Genomic DNA, 12,659 nt, shown 5'->3' with positions numbered 1-12,659 from the left:
AAAGACTACTCATTTATTAGCCACAAATACACAAAAACAGTGTCAAAATGATTATGCTTTAAAGAGTTTTGAGTATCTGGAAATGCAATTAGAGATTCTTAAAAATAAAACAAACTCAAGAAATTGAGTGCATGACTCTGAAATAAGGGAAGGACAAATTAATGGTTGTAGAGCTTTTTATTTACTGGAATGAAGGGGAAAGGCCTGAACAGAGTGGAGATATCATACCCTTTCAATAGATATCTGTTCTGTGGAATGAAAAGTAGATTTGTACCTTTTAGTTGTTGGTTTGTATACTTATTTGCATTTCTATTTGTTTCAGATAATTATTAATACAGTATATAATAAAATATTTACATTTATATTCCTTCTTGTTTCGTGTTTAATATAAGGGTAAATGAATGCACTACTTTTATGTCCTTAAACTTTGAAAACATTATTAGAAGATACTGTAAAAAGTCTTCATCAGGGTATATTTCAAGACCTTTTTACTATCGTCTACCAATGTACAATTATAATATATTTCCTGTTTTATGGCAAGAGAACAATACATACATATTTCTCATGTACTAAACTATGCATAATTTGTCAAGGACAAAAACAATTTTAAACTAATCGGAGAGTTGCATCCCAAATTCAGTTTTTTTCATCATCCTAAATAAAGAATTGTGAGAAGGGAATGACATATACCTCATCTAAATTCCTTGTATATGGCACCAGCTCACCTAGAAACCCTGAGATGAAAACATCCTTCTCAGTTCACTGCATTAGTGTACATAAGCTCCCCAGCTCAATTTCATATCAACATTCAGTGAGGGACCAGTACTAAGAAAGCTGCAATTTCAGTTTGGTATTAAATATAGCAGCATGCAACTTTTCAGCACAACTTTTCCTAATTACAATCACAGGAGCAGTGCATCTTATTCCTCATGCACTAGAAGTATTTGCCTCAATATCTTTCTTAGAATATACCATCCAATAGCCTTGTATATACATTACAAAAATATTCTAAACAAAGAAAATAGATCCACAAATCTCACTCTGGTAAATCTGAATCTTTCCCCCATGACTTTTTATTATAAAAGAATTAAAATACATCTGTCTGAAATTAGTTAAATTTTCCTGAGTTAACATTCACTTGGAAACTGATTTCATTTTCAAGATCAGGGCTGAGAAAATAATGCAAAAAACATATTTGCAAGGATTCATTTAGAAAAAAGTCCACAGAATCTGGTTAATGTTTGCTACCTCTTTTATTTGTTTTTCACAAATATTAATGAATGTGGGATATTGTTAGTGATAATATTTGAAGAAAGGAAAAATGTTGTGAATACTTATACAAATATTTGCATGCATATTCACGTTGAACGTATTTCCAAGGCCATCTTGAAAGCTGGTTGTGAGTCATCTAGCCAGGAAGCAGAAACAACATATTGATATAGGTAACTATAACACACCACAAATCCCAAATTGTGATTAGCAAATGTGTGAAACAACTGTTACAGTGAGTAGTGTGCGAGCTATTGATTAGCTGAAAGAGATTCCTATATACCCCGGTGAATAATGTCAAGCAACAAACTGATTCATATATATCAAAGGCTGTTCACGAATAATTCATGAATCAAAAAAGGGCAGGATTAATTGCTTAACTTGCTATTTGTGAATAGTTCACTCACTCTTATTTCAGATCATCCTCCGTGATTTCAGTTTTTGAAAATGTTACCTAATGAAGCTTTATGACTACCACTTTGTGCTGATTAAATACCATAATCCTCTTCTTGTGCAGGTCCCTGGTGCACCCCACTTTTTATTAAAAATGGCGTCTAATGAAGTTCATGCAGCGTTGCTGGGCAATTATTACTTACAGTCGGAAATGAAGCTGAGTTCCAATCCATTTGCATTTATGTTCTGAAATTAAATGATTAATGTGGGTTTTTACACATTTTTAGGTTTAATTTTTCAGCCTAATGAAACCATAAATTTCAAGTGCTAAAAAAATCTTATCATCTCTTATTTAATTCAGTATATAATTGAGAACATGCTTTCACTACAGATGAAGAGGCCTTTTTAAATTTAAATTAATTTGGGATTTAGCTGAACTAGTAGATTAAATGCTACAGAATGTCTGGTATTTACTATGCTTAATTTTAGTCTTTAAATTAATAATGTGAATTTTTTGAATTTCACAATATTAAAATATTTTCAAAAGAGCTATCAGTATTTTCCTCTGGGTGTATTGTGTTCACTATCTGTGCTAAAGGATACATGGTAAATGCAAGAAAATAAGTTAGTACAAAAATTCTGCTACATTGACAAACATCTGGTACAAAATGTTGTATACTACTTTTAGTTCAAGCATCATATCTGCAAACACATAGCTAAACACTTAATCTAAGCATGGCATATGTGTTTTTATCCCCTTTTTCCCTATCTGGAACGAACAATCTCTGAAGAGCTAGTACAAAAATATTGTCAACAGAATTAAGAATGGTGCTAGCTATGGTCACCAACACCTGGCAGGCAGAGCATCATCAGGAAAGGTTAGGGGTTAGCAAAAGAAGGCTGCGTTACAACGAGCCTCAAAATGGTCAAAAATGTTATCTTTAGAAACCTCAGATATTTTACAAAGGTTTCTGCCAGCCATAGCTTCAGGCAGGGAAAATGATAATCAGGTCAAGAGGAAGTCCAATTTCTTCATTCCAATATCCTGTGCTGATGAAAAGTTCAGTTTGCTATTTTTCCTGTAAACATACATTCAGCGTCTTACGCTTAGGAACTAACAAAATGATGGTAGTATATTTAGCTCAGCAGTTGTCCCATCAGTGTCTACTGATTACTTACAGCATTTTAGCTTGAGCTGCAGGGGCAACCTACAATCATTTCCCTTAGCTCATGATCATTGTGCTCCTTTTGGTCTGATAGTTCAATATTCAATTGCTCTGGAACATTACAGTCCATCTCTCGTGGCTACCTTAGTTGTACTATGTTGGAACTATCTCGCAGATCTTTCTGTGAGGTGTTGTAATGTGCCACAAGATTTATCCTATGATGGATTTGATGGCAAGATGCTTAGCACCATCATATTAGTCTGACAGAGACGGATGATTTGGAAAAGGATCATCATTAAATAGGTGTTAAAAGGTGCAGCACGGTCTCCAACAACAAAGTATATTTATTATGAAACAGTGTCTTCAACAGCATCACAGATTATAATAATAAACAATAATTTATAAGATTGTAATTTACAACCACTGCTTAGCCATTAGTCAGCCCCCATGCAGCTCTCCAGGGGCAATTTTTCCTGCAAGACCAGACCTGAGAATTAAGATTTGGAACAGGTGCCTGGGTTTTCAACTCCTGCATATGTGACAATGTGTTTTGCATCACAAATGATCTATAGATTGATTCCCAACAGGACACTCTTGTATAATTAATAAGACTATGGGAATAGGAATGAGTGTTCATTTCATCAAACAGCACCCAGGACTGATGACAAGTTAGTTATATCATGAGACTCTCTCATTACTTACTGCTGCTGGTGCTAGACTTCAGAGACATTAATGTAATGATTAAAATATCCAGATAGTGGTATTTAGAGGAGACAGAAGCAGCAGAATGGATTGCTTTACCTGTGGTGTCTCCAATAGTTCTCTGAAAAGCACTTGTAGACAGGCATTGGAGGCAGTGGTCACTCTGATCACTAGAGGTTTCACCATGAGCATTTTGTGTTTGACTCAGCGAGTCCTTTATAACTTCTCACAGTAATTCAGGATGCATTGCCTAGAAATCCTTGTCTGTGCCTTCTACATGTTTCCTTCTTTCCTGAGACTGGCCACAAATCTGAGGCTGCTTTAATGAACTAATGTAGATCAACTGATATATGGGTTGCTCACCTTGGCATAGGACTTGCCATTGCCTTTGAAGGCACAAAATGTTTGCTGCTAAATAACTACTTGCACCCACATGCTCTCCTTTCAAACTTACACTGAAGATACATATTTTTAAAATCATGCCCCAATAATACCCCGCCTGTCTCATGTAATTATTAGTGCTTATATTCAACTTGTGTCCCACCGCAAGCAAAAGCACCAGGCTATATCCTCAGCAATGGAGTTATGCCATGTTACACTAGCTGCAGAACTGGCCCACAGTTTGTGTCTGTTACTATGGGTGTAACTGTCAAAATTAGTGCTAAATACATTGAAAATTTAGCCCTACATACGTTTCATGGCTGACTGACTTGCTGAGCTTAGAAAACAATAACTAGAGGGAGCTCATTAAAGCTTTTGTCCACTTTTAACTTTAATGAATATTCCCTCAACAGAGCTTGAATAATACAGACAAAAAATGTCTGTAAACATTACAGAGATGATATGGTTATGGTTACAAATAACTGGTATTAGACACCATTGTTTTGATCTAATTCTGGACCACTCAGATCAGGGACTCTGAATACTTGAGAATGAATTCCTTAATGTAATGTGACTACACGTTATGGAAGCACTTGGCCCAGAAAGACACACTTCATATGAAAATTTACTCCCATCTCAGAGGTTACTGTATATTTTGTATTTCTTTAGCCAACACAACCAGAATACTATTAATGCAATAATTCAGGGGTTCATAACTCTCTGTTCTCTATGGGTAGTGGATTGGATTTAGCATCATGGGACAAATTCTGATCTCAGCTGCACTGATGTTAAACCATATTAAGTCTATTGACTGAATATGAATAAAATTTGTAAATTCTAGACCCAATTCAGTAAAGCACACACTTAAATCTAAGCACACACTTAAATCTGTCCTTATTCACCCAAGCAGTTAAGCACATACTTATGCACTTTGCTTAACAGTGAAAAACTGCTAAACCAGAGCCTTTATTATTTTATTTCTTATTTATTAATTATTATTATTGCCCTGGTTAATGCTATAAATACATTGAAAATTTAGCCCTACATATGTTGCATGGCTGACTACACTCAGGGAAGAAATAATAACTGCTATACCAGGGCTATAATTATAATACATACTATAGCACAAAGCTAGATATTGAAACTGAAATCAGCATTTGGCACAATATTTATGTCTATATGAAAACTGTGTGAAATCTTTCATTAGTATTACAAATTAACTCATTTTGGCTTTCCACTTGTATGGAAAAAATGGATGGTTTTCACAAATGCATCTTTGGAAGTTTCTGCCATAAATGAAAGGCTGTTTTTGTATGTATTTTTGTGTTTTAATAAGTCAAATGCTGGAAAAATGACATTTCAAAAAGAAAGCACAGTTTTGCACCTCAAAAAATATGAAATTTTATACAATTAAGGAAATGATCATAGAAATGTAGGACTTGAGAGATCATCTAGTCCAGCTCCCCCATGCTGAGGCAGGGCCAAGTATTCCTAGACCATCTCTGATGGGTGTATGTCCAAACTTTTCTTAAAAGCTTCCAGTGATGGAGATTCCACAGTCTCCCTTGGTAACCTGTTCCAGTAGTTAACTGTCCTAATAGTTAGAAAGTTTTCCCTGATATCTAATCTAAATCTCTCTTGCTGCAAACTAAGCCCGTTACTTCTTGCCCACCATCCTCTTTACAGCAGCCCTTAATATATTGGAAGACTATCAGGTCCCCCTCAGTTGTCTTTTCTCAAGGCTAAACATACACCATTTTTTGTAACCTTTCTTCATAGGTCAGGTTTTTTAAATCTTTTGTAGTTCTTCTTTACATTCTCTTCAATTTGTCCACATCTCTGAAGCATTATCTACCACTTTATTTATTATTTCTTTGGGTGTTACAAAATATTCGTCAGCAATATTATCGTTCAGATAATAGGTCATTAAAAATTCAATCAAGTATTAGAACAAACTAAAGAATATGCAGCTTTGAGGAGGGTTTTCAATTATCAACTGATTTTGCCACATCTACAATTTGAATTATTCTTAATATTTCAGTGGTTCGTTGCTAGTGTGGTTACTGTAGCTCTCACGTTGGAGCTCTCACATTGCTTTGCCACAGTTTAATTCTTTCCTTTATCTCAGCAGTAACAGTTTGTCACCTTAGATAAGTGTTCTTCTGATACTGTTCCTGTCAATTACAGAGTTCCCAGGAGCTTTTTTATAAGGCTCCTTGATCTTATAATGTAGATTATTATTTCTAAGAAGGTGATACTAAGAATTCTTTATTTAATTTCCAGAAAATACTTTTTCTTTATCCTGTCTTAGTGAAGTTAACATACTGGATGGCTCAGGATGTTTTTAAAATAAATGCAATTCAAGTATAATAAAATTATGTAAATGCTAAGTTTGGTATAAAATGTAAACACAAAAATGATGGGAAATTCATAAATTAAGGCTCCTAGAGAAACCTTATCTCTTCCCCCACACATGTATTTCTTTTGATGTAGGATCCAACTCAATTCAGATGTAAGCATGTGCAACTAAATGATAGTTTCAATAAGAATTTCACTCACTTACAAGCTGGCAGAAGTTAGTTCACTGTGTTTAATTGTTAAAGGATCATGTAACATAACAGAAGCAAGATGACATATTATAGATAGTTCTGCAGATTTTCAATGAGTGACATCATCTTTAAAATATACAGTGTGTAAGGGCAAGACCAGTATAACCTCTTGCTCTGGTCTGAACTAAAACACTCCCTGACCCCACTGTTATTTCAATTTACTATGATTCACATTTCATTTGAGGATGCACTTATGTATTCACTATTAGTTATTTTAACTGTTAACATTTTATAAATGGCTGTGCAGTAGAAATGATTAAAAAGCTAAAGAGTATTATTTATGCTGACTAAGGATGTTGAGTTGTGCTCAACATGAGTAAACATTACAGGCTCTGTGAATGATATATAACTACAATATGCACTATAATACTGTCAAAGACACCTGTCCCAGATCCCTCAATACCATGCTTAATCATCCCTTGCCAAAATGATGCTCTAAAGGTTTCACCTCTATGGTATAGTCTCTCCAGTTTGTTTTAGAATTAGACAAGAAATTCACTGTGCCCTTGATTCTGTAATTAAAATATTTTCTCGTATGAGCAAGGCAACTCCATCCATAATGGACCAGTTCTTTTTCTGGTAACATGCTTCTGTAGCGGGGCAGTTACCCCGCTCCTGAGAGAAAAGGCTAGGCTGATTGGGGAAGAAGCCACAGCTGGGGCCATGCTCCAATCAGGCCACAGCTGGCCCTATAAAAGGGTTGTGAGCCAGGAGCTAAGTCTTCTCTCTCCAGCCTTGGAGGGAGAAGGACCTGGTTGCCTGGGAGCTCAGGGGATGGAGCAGCGCTTGGGGAAAGGCAAGAGGATCTGGGGAGCTCCGGCCTACCAACTCCCCAGGTTGCGGGCCTGGCTAAAGTCCAAAACAGGTATTGGGGTTGCAAAGGCTGCAGCCCGGGTTTAGGCAGCTGGTCTGACCCCCTTGCCAATGATGAGTGGCCTTTTACAGACTGCAGTTTGCCCCAGTGAGCGGGGGCTAGATGATGACTCGCAGTAACCACTGAGGCAAGGTGGGGATAGATGGTTGGGTATAAAGATGTATAAGAACATAAGAATGGCCCTACTGGGTCAGACCAAGGGTCCATCCAGCCCAGTATCCTGTCTGCCAACAGCGGCCAATGCCAGGTGCCCCGGAAGAAGTGAACCTAACAGGCAATGATCAAGTGATCTCTCCCCTGCCATCTTTCTCCACCCTCTAACAAACAGAGGGAGTGTCTTTGTCCAGCTCAGGGGGGAATGGAAAGTCCCACCATTCACTGAGCTGGGTCCATTGTCATGGGCATATGTGTCTTAGTATCCTCGTAGAGTCTGCCAAGTGCTATTGCTGTGCTTTGTTGATAATCGCCCGAAGTCTGCTGTGCTGGCTGTCTGCGCAGAGCTGGGGCAGCACACAGAGAGAACACACACATGCAACCTAACATCTACAACCACCTGTGAGTAGTCCAACTGATTTCAGCCTTCAGTAGTGCAAAGTGACTTCAGCTACATGCTACTACTTACAGTGTGTAACATTAAGACCATGCCTAAGTCTTTGGGCCATAGGGCTTATTGTCATAGTCAATGGGACAACTCACTCTGACTATGACATTAGTAAGCATTATATGTGGCAATGTTTTCCAGACTGGACAATAACTCAAACAACTAAAAAATATGTTGTACTCTAAAGATAATATTTGCTTCCACATTAAGAGCAGGCTTTCAGCCTTAATGTATTTTCCTTTCAAAAATAGAGTTGACAATAAAAGGGGCTCTCAGCCTAGTATGCTTCTGGAATAAGGTAGAGTTGTGCTGGTTATGAGCCTTCACTCGCAAGAAGCAGTTGCCGGCATAGTAAAGGGTGAGTTTATACTTTGCACATCTCCATGCAAGTCCAGGGTCCCAAGCCACTAAAGAGGCTGCTGAACAGAGAATTACTTTTCCCCTCATAACTTCTGTCAGAGACAAATGAAGATGAACTATGAGATGAGAGCATTGGAGCTCTCTGAAGAGCAGGATCCCAAAATGGATTCTTATGTTTATGTCCAGCCTATTTCAGACTCATCCCTTTTACAACTTCTATCCTATATAATTTCTGACATAATTCATACAGGAGACAAAACACTGCTGCAGCCTTCTATGAACTCAACAGTTAAATCTTTTTACCATTTTAGGATTTATATACAATAAGTTAGCACTAAGAATTTTCAGAGCATATGATTTTATTCCTGAATTTGCTGCCTGGTAATCAAAACATTGGGTAGAAGATTACACTTTTTATATGTACGATATAAAAGGTAGGCACTTCATAAAGAACTATTCTTGAAAGGCAGTCTAACTCCTTATTTCATAGGATTTGCTGATACTGGTGTTCTTGTGGTTCTTACCACCTTCCATTTTCAAACATACTGTACTTTATATCTTCAAGGCTTTTAACTCTGATGTCTCATGGTTGTAGAGCTCTCTCCCAGCTGAGTTTGCTGCAGTTTGAAATGCAATGTTTGTGTTCTTATTTGACTTTTTGACTCATGAAAGTATCAGTTCATTTATACTGTCTGTAGAGTAAGCTGATATGAACAATGTATTTGTAGATTTCATTGGAGAATTTTGTAAAGCAGTTGAGATGGTATCCAATATCTGCAGCTACAGCAACTGTGTGCACCTGTAAAATACCTGCATCATAGCTGTCTGTGAACATTGCTGGTACTTCTGAGAATACAACCCCAGCACATAATTAAAAATAAATAACAAAAAAACATAACATAAGGCCTGATCCAAAGCCCTTTCAGCCAGTGGAAAGACTCCCATTGCCTTCAAGAGGCTTTGGATCAGATCCTTATAGAGCCCTAGAGTCTACAGCAGCCTTTGTGTTTGTTCAGCACCCAGCAAAAAGGGGCCCTGATTGGAGCTTTTGGGTGCTACTGTATTACAAATAACTAAGGCTACGTTAACTTCCCTTAGGTTACGTTAACCGTAACTTCCAGAGACCTCCATGACATTCTCAGGGGTTGTGGGACTCAAACTCTGGAGCTGGCAGCCAGCAGGGCCCTAGAAGGGTTCTGACAGCAGCAGCAGTGACAGGCAATAGGGGGTCCCTGCAAGATTCCAGTGACAGGTGACAGACTCCTGAGGGGGCCCTCCACAGGCTTCCAGCGACAGGTGATAGCCTCGCGCTGGGGGAGGGGGACACCTCGGGCCAGCGGCTGGGGGTATCCTGTTTTCTCTTTGGGAAATACGGTCACCCCACAGCTCCAAGCCACAATAGTGGTGGGGGAAACTGTGGAGCCGCGGCAGCAAAAGTCACAGACAGGTCACAGCTTCTGTGAATCTTTGTTTATTGCCCATGACCTGTCCATGACTTTTACTAAAAATAACCATGACAAAATCTTAGCCTTACAAATAATAAAATAATAAACGATAAATGAATATTTAAAATTAAATGTATGCAATGCAATTTTTTATTATTAATTAGCGTTTAAATGAACATCTGTATATTTTACTACCATTAATGCAAACTAATAAAGACATCTATATTTCAATTATTACAAAATGCTTCAGAGCATTTCTTGCTTTTGAATTACACGGGGGGTGGGAAAGGATGTTTGGCAGATAATCACTTATCTGTCCCTTCCCGTTTATCCGTCATCCACAACTTGGGTTGTAAGACTGCTACCCAACACTTTTTGCCCTACCACTTTCACTCTGTGATACAGTTTACACTCATAGCTGTCTCCTTCTAACCCAAGTTGTGAATGGCAGATAAATGGGGAGTGACAGATAAGTGATTATCTTCATTTTATTATTCTTGATATAAATTTTTTTCTTTCTAAAGAATTAAATGAATACAACCAAAGAAAGGAAGCTGTTGACAAGAAGCCATCAAAGGAATGCCTTCCTTTTCATTTGATGTTAAATAAACTGGGGAGGCACAGTAGGTAGAGAGTTTTGTCTCCATTCCCTCTGTTTGATTTTTGCTTTTGTTTTCTAGCGATAGAGTTTTTTTGCTTTTTTTTTTTTTTAGTAGGATACGATAGGATACAATACAGATGGCAGAGAATAGCTCTGCTGGACGCTTTCTTTTCTTTTCAGCTATTACCTATATGAAAAAAAAAGGAAATACAATCAAAACACATGGCTTTTCTTTCATTTTTATGTTCTAGTTGGAGAGAAGGTTATTCAAAGAAAGCAAGAAAAAACACCTCATCTGTTTTCTGTTCTTAAATAAATCTGTAATTTACTGAGATTTGCAAGAGTGCTAGAAAAAATGCTGTAAAGTCTCAATTCTGTACTCAATTGTTGCAAAACAGGAATGTGAAGGAGACAGTGGGCAGCTCCTACATATGTTGCCCCCAAATGGACACATTTTGAATAAAAAGCCTTATGCCTATCATCAGTCCTCCTTTGCCCTGTGCATCTGTCTGCAGTGTTCCTGGCATGCTTCAAAAGCCATGGAAAGCACACATCACTTAGCTCTGTTTGATTATTGGTAAAGGATATAGGTAGGGATTCCATTCTGTGTCTTGGGTAGAACCCCAGGACCTTGTCATCTTGTGAAATTGATTCGGGGAAGAACAGATTGCTTCATGACAAAACCAGACTCATGGGAGTATCTGTTCAGCATACAAGATGAGTCCCTGGCCAAGTTTTCCCACAGAATGTTTAAAACAATGATTCTGGATTACATGATCGATATCTCTCTCTCTCTCTGTATATATAAAAACACTGGGAAGTTTCAGTGGAGGTAGGGAACACAGGTCTCTCCATGCCAATATCATAGACAACCAGCTTTTTGGTTAATGGAGAATTTCTTCCATTTTACCAAAAAAGGACTGAGGAAAGATCAGAGTAAGAGGTCAACCGATATTTCTGGAAGTGAAATGTGACAATAATACATTCCTGGCTACCATGCTACAAATCAACCCACCTAAGCCAGCACCCGCCCCCCCCTGTAGAGATGCCACTGTTTCCATTGTCAGTAGTCAGTGACCAAAGCAATGGCTCTCCTATTCCACATGCCCTGTTCTCAGAAGCAGTGGCAGGTACAGACAATCAGCTCAATTGGCAGCATTATGATTTAATCAGCCTAGTGTAAAAAAACAAACAAACAAAACTAAATTCTCCTGCACCAGGACTACCAAAGAGCATGGCCAATGTGATTATGAGTGATATAAAGGAATCATATAATACTGCCATCTTATATATAACTCCACCTATCCACACCTCAGCTGTTTTTATAGTCTCTGAAAAATTGAGGTTTGCAGATTATTAGCAGAATTAGGAGCAACAAGCCTATCCGTTAATGTCCCATAATCAAGTACTCTACATCGTGCAGCTGCACGTTCCCTCCCCTCTCTCAACTCCTCTTCCCCGTGTCTCATTGTCCTTCAGCCTCTGACCTTCCATCATCTTCAGAGGAAAACCAGCTGGCCCTTACCCTTACTGGCTCTTCACAGTTGAACCACTCAGTATCCTGTGTCTTCCAAGGCCTGAGAAGGCCCCTATATCTTCTGGTCAGGGGTGTGCAGCGTGTTTTCCCAGAGGCACAGGTGCTACCACTGCTCAATTAAACAATTTAACTCTGGGGTTGCACTGGACCTACAGAAATCCCAAATTGCACAATGCTATTAAAAAAAAAACCCACCAAGCATCAGAATATTACAGTAATACAGCATCTTGAGTCTTGACTTTTTCTCTTTAAGAAACAGAAAAAGGGCTAAATTCTGACTCTTGATGTGTATGTGACTCCTGCATGCAACTGAGGACAGAATTGGGCCTGTAGATTTAATTACTGCTTTAGGGTCTTCTATTGGAAGAGATGAGATAAAACAAGCCACTAGAAATGCAAAAGGCCCACATTTATATGGTTTCATGTATAAAGCTTTTAAATGTTTTCAAGGCTTCCTTGCTCAAAAACTGGAACTTAGTTAAAGACATTGAATCTAAAATGACTTCAAGAGGAATGCTATGGAGGAATTATTCAATGATCCTCAAGCCAGATTGAGACTCACTTCTTTGTCCCAATTAACTCCCTGTGTTTCAACAGTTCTCATTCAAAGATGTTAGCAAAGGATTTATGGCCAAATTTGTCACTTATTTCTATCTGTACAAACCCAGACTTTTTGAGAGCAAAAGTTGTCCCATAGAATCTAAAACTGAGGGGAAAAATC

Source organism: Mauremys reevesii, linkage group 5 (assembly GCF_016161935.1).
Source record: "Mauremys reevesii isolate NIE-2019 linkage group 5, ASM1616193v1, whole genome shotgun sequence".
Lineage (NCBI taxonomy): Eukaryota > Metazoa > Chordata > Testudines > Geoemydidae > Mauremys > Mauremys reevesii.
This window is presented reverse-complemented; position numbering follows the sequence as displayed.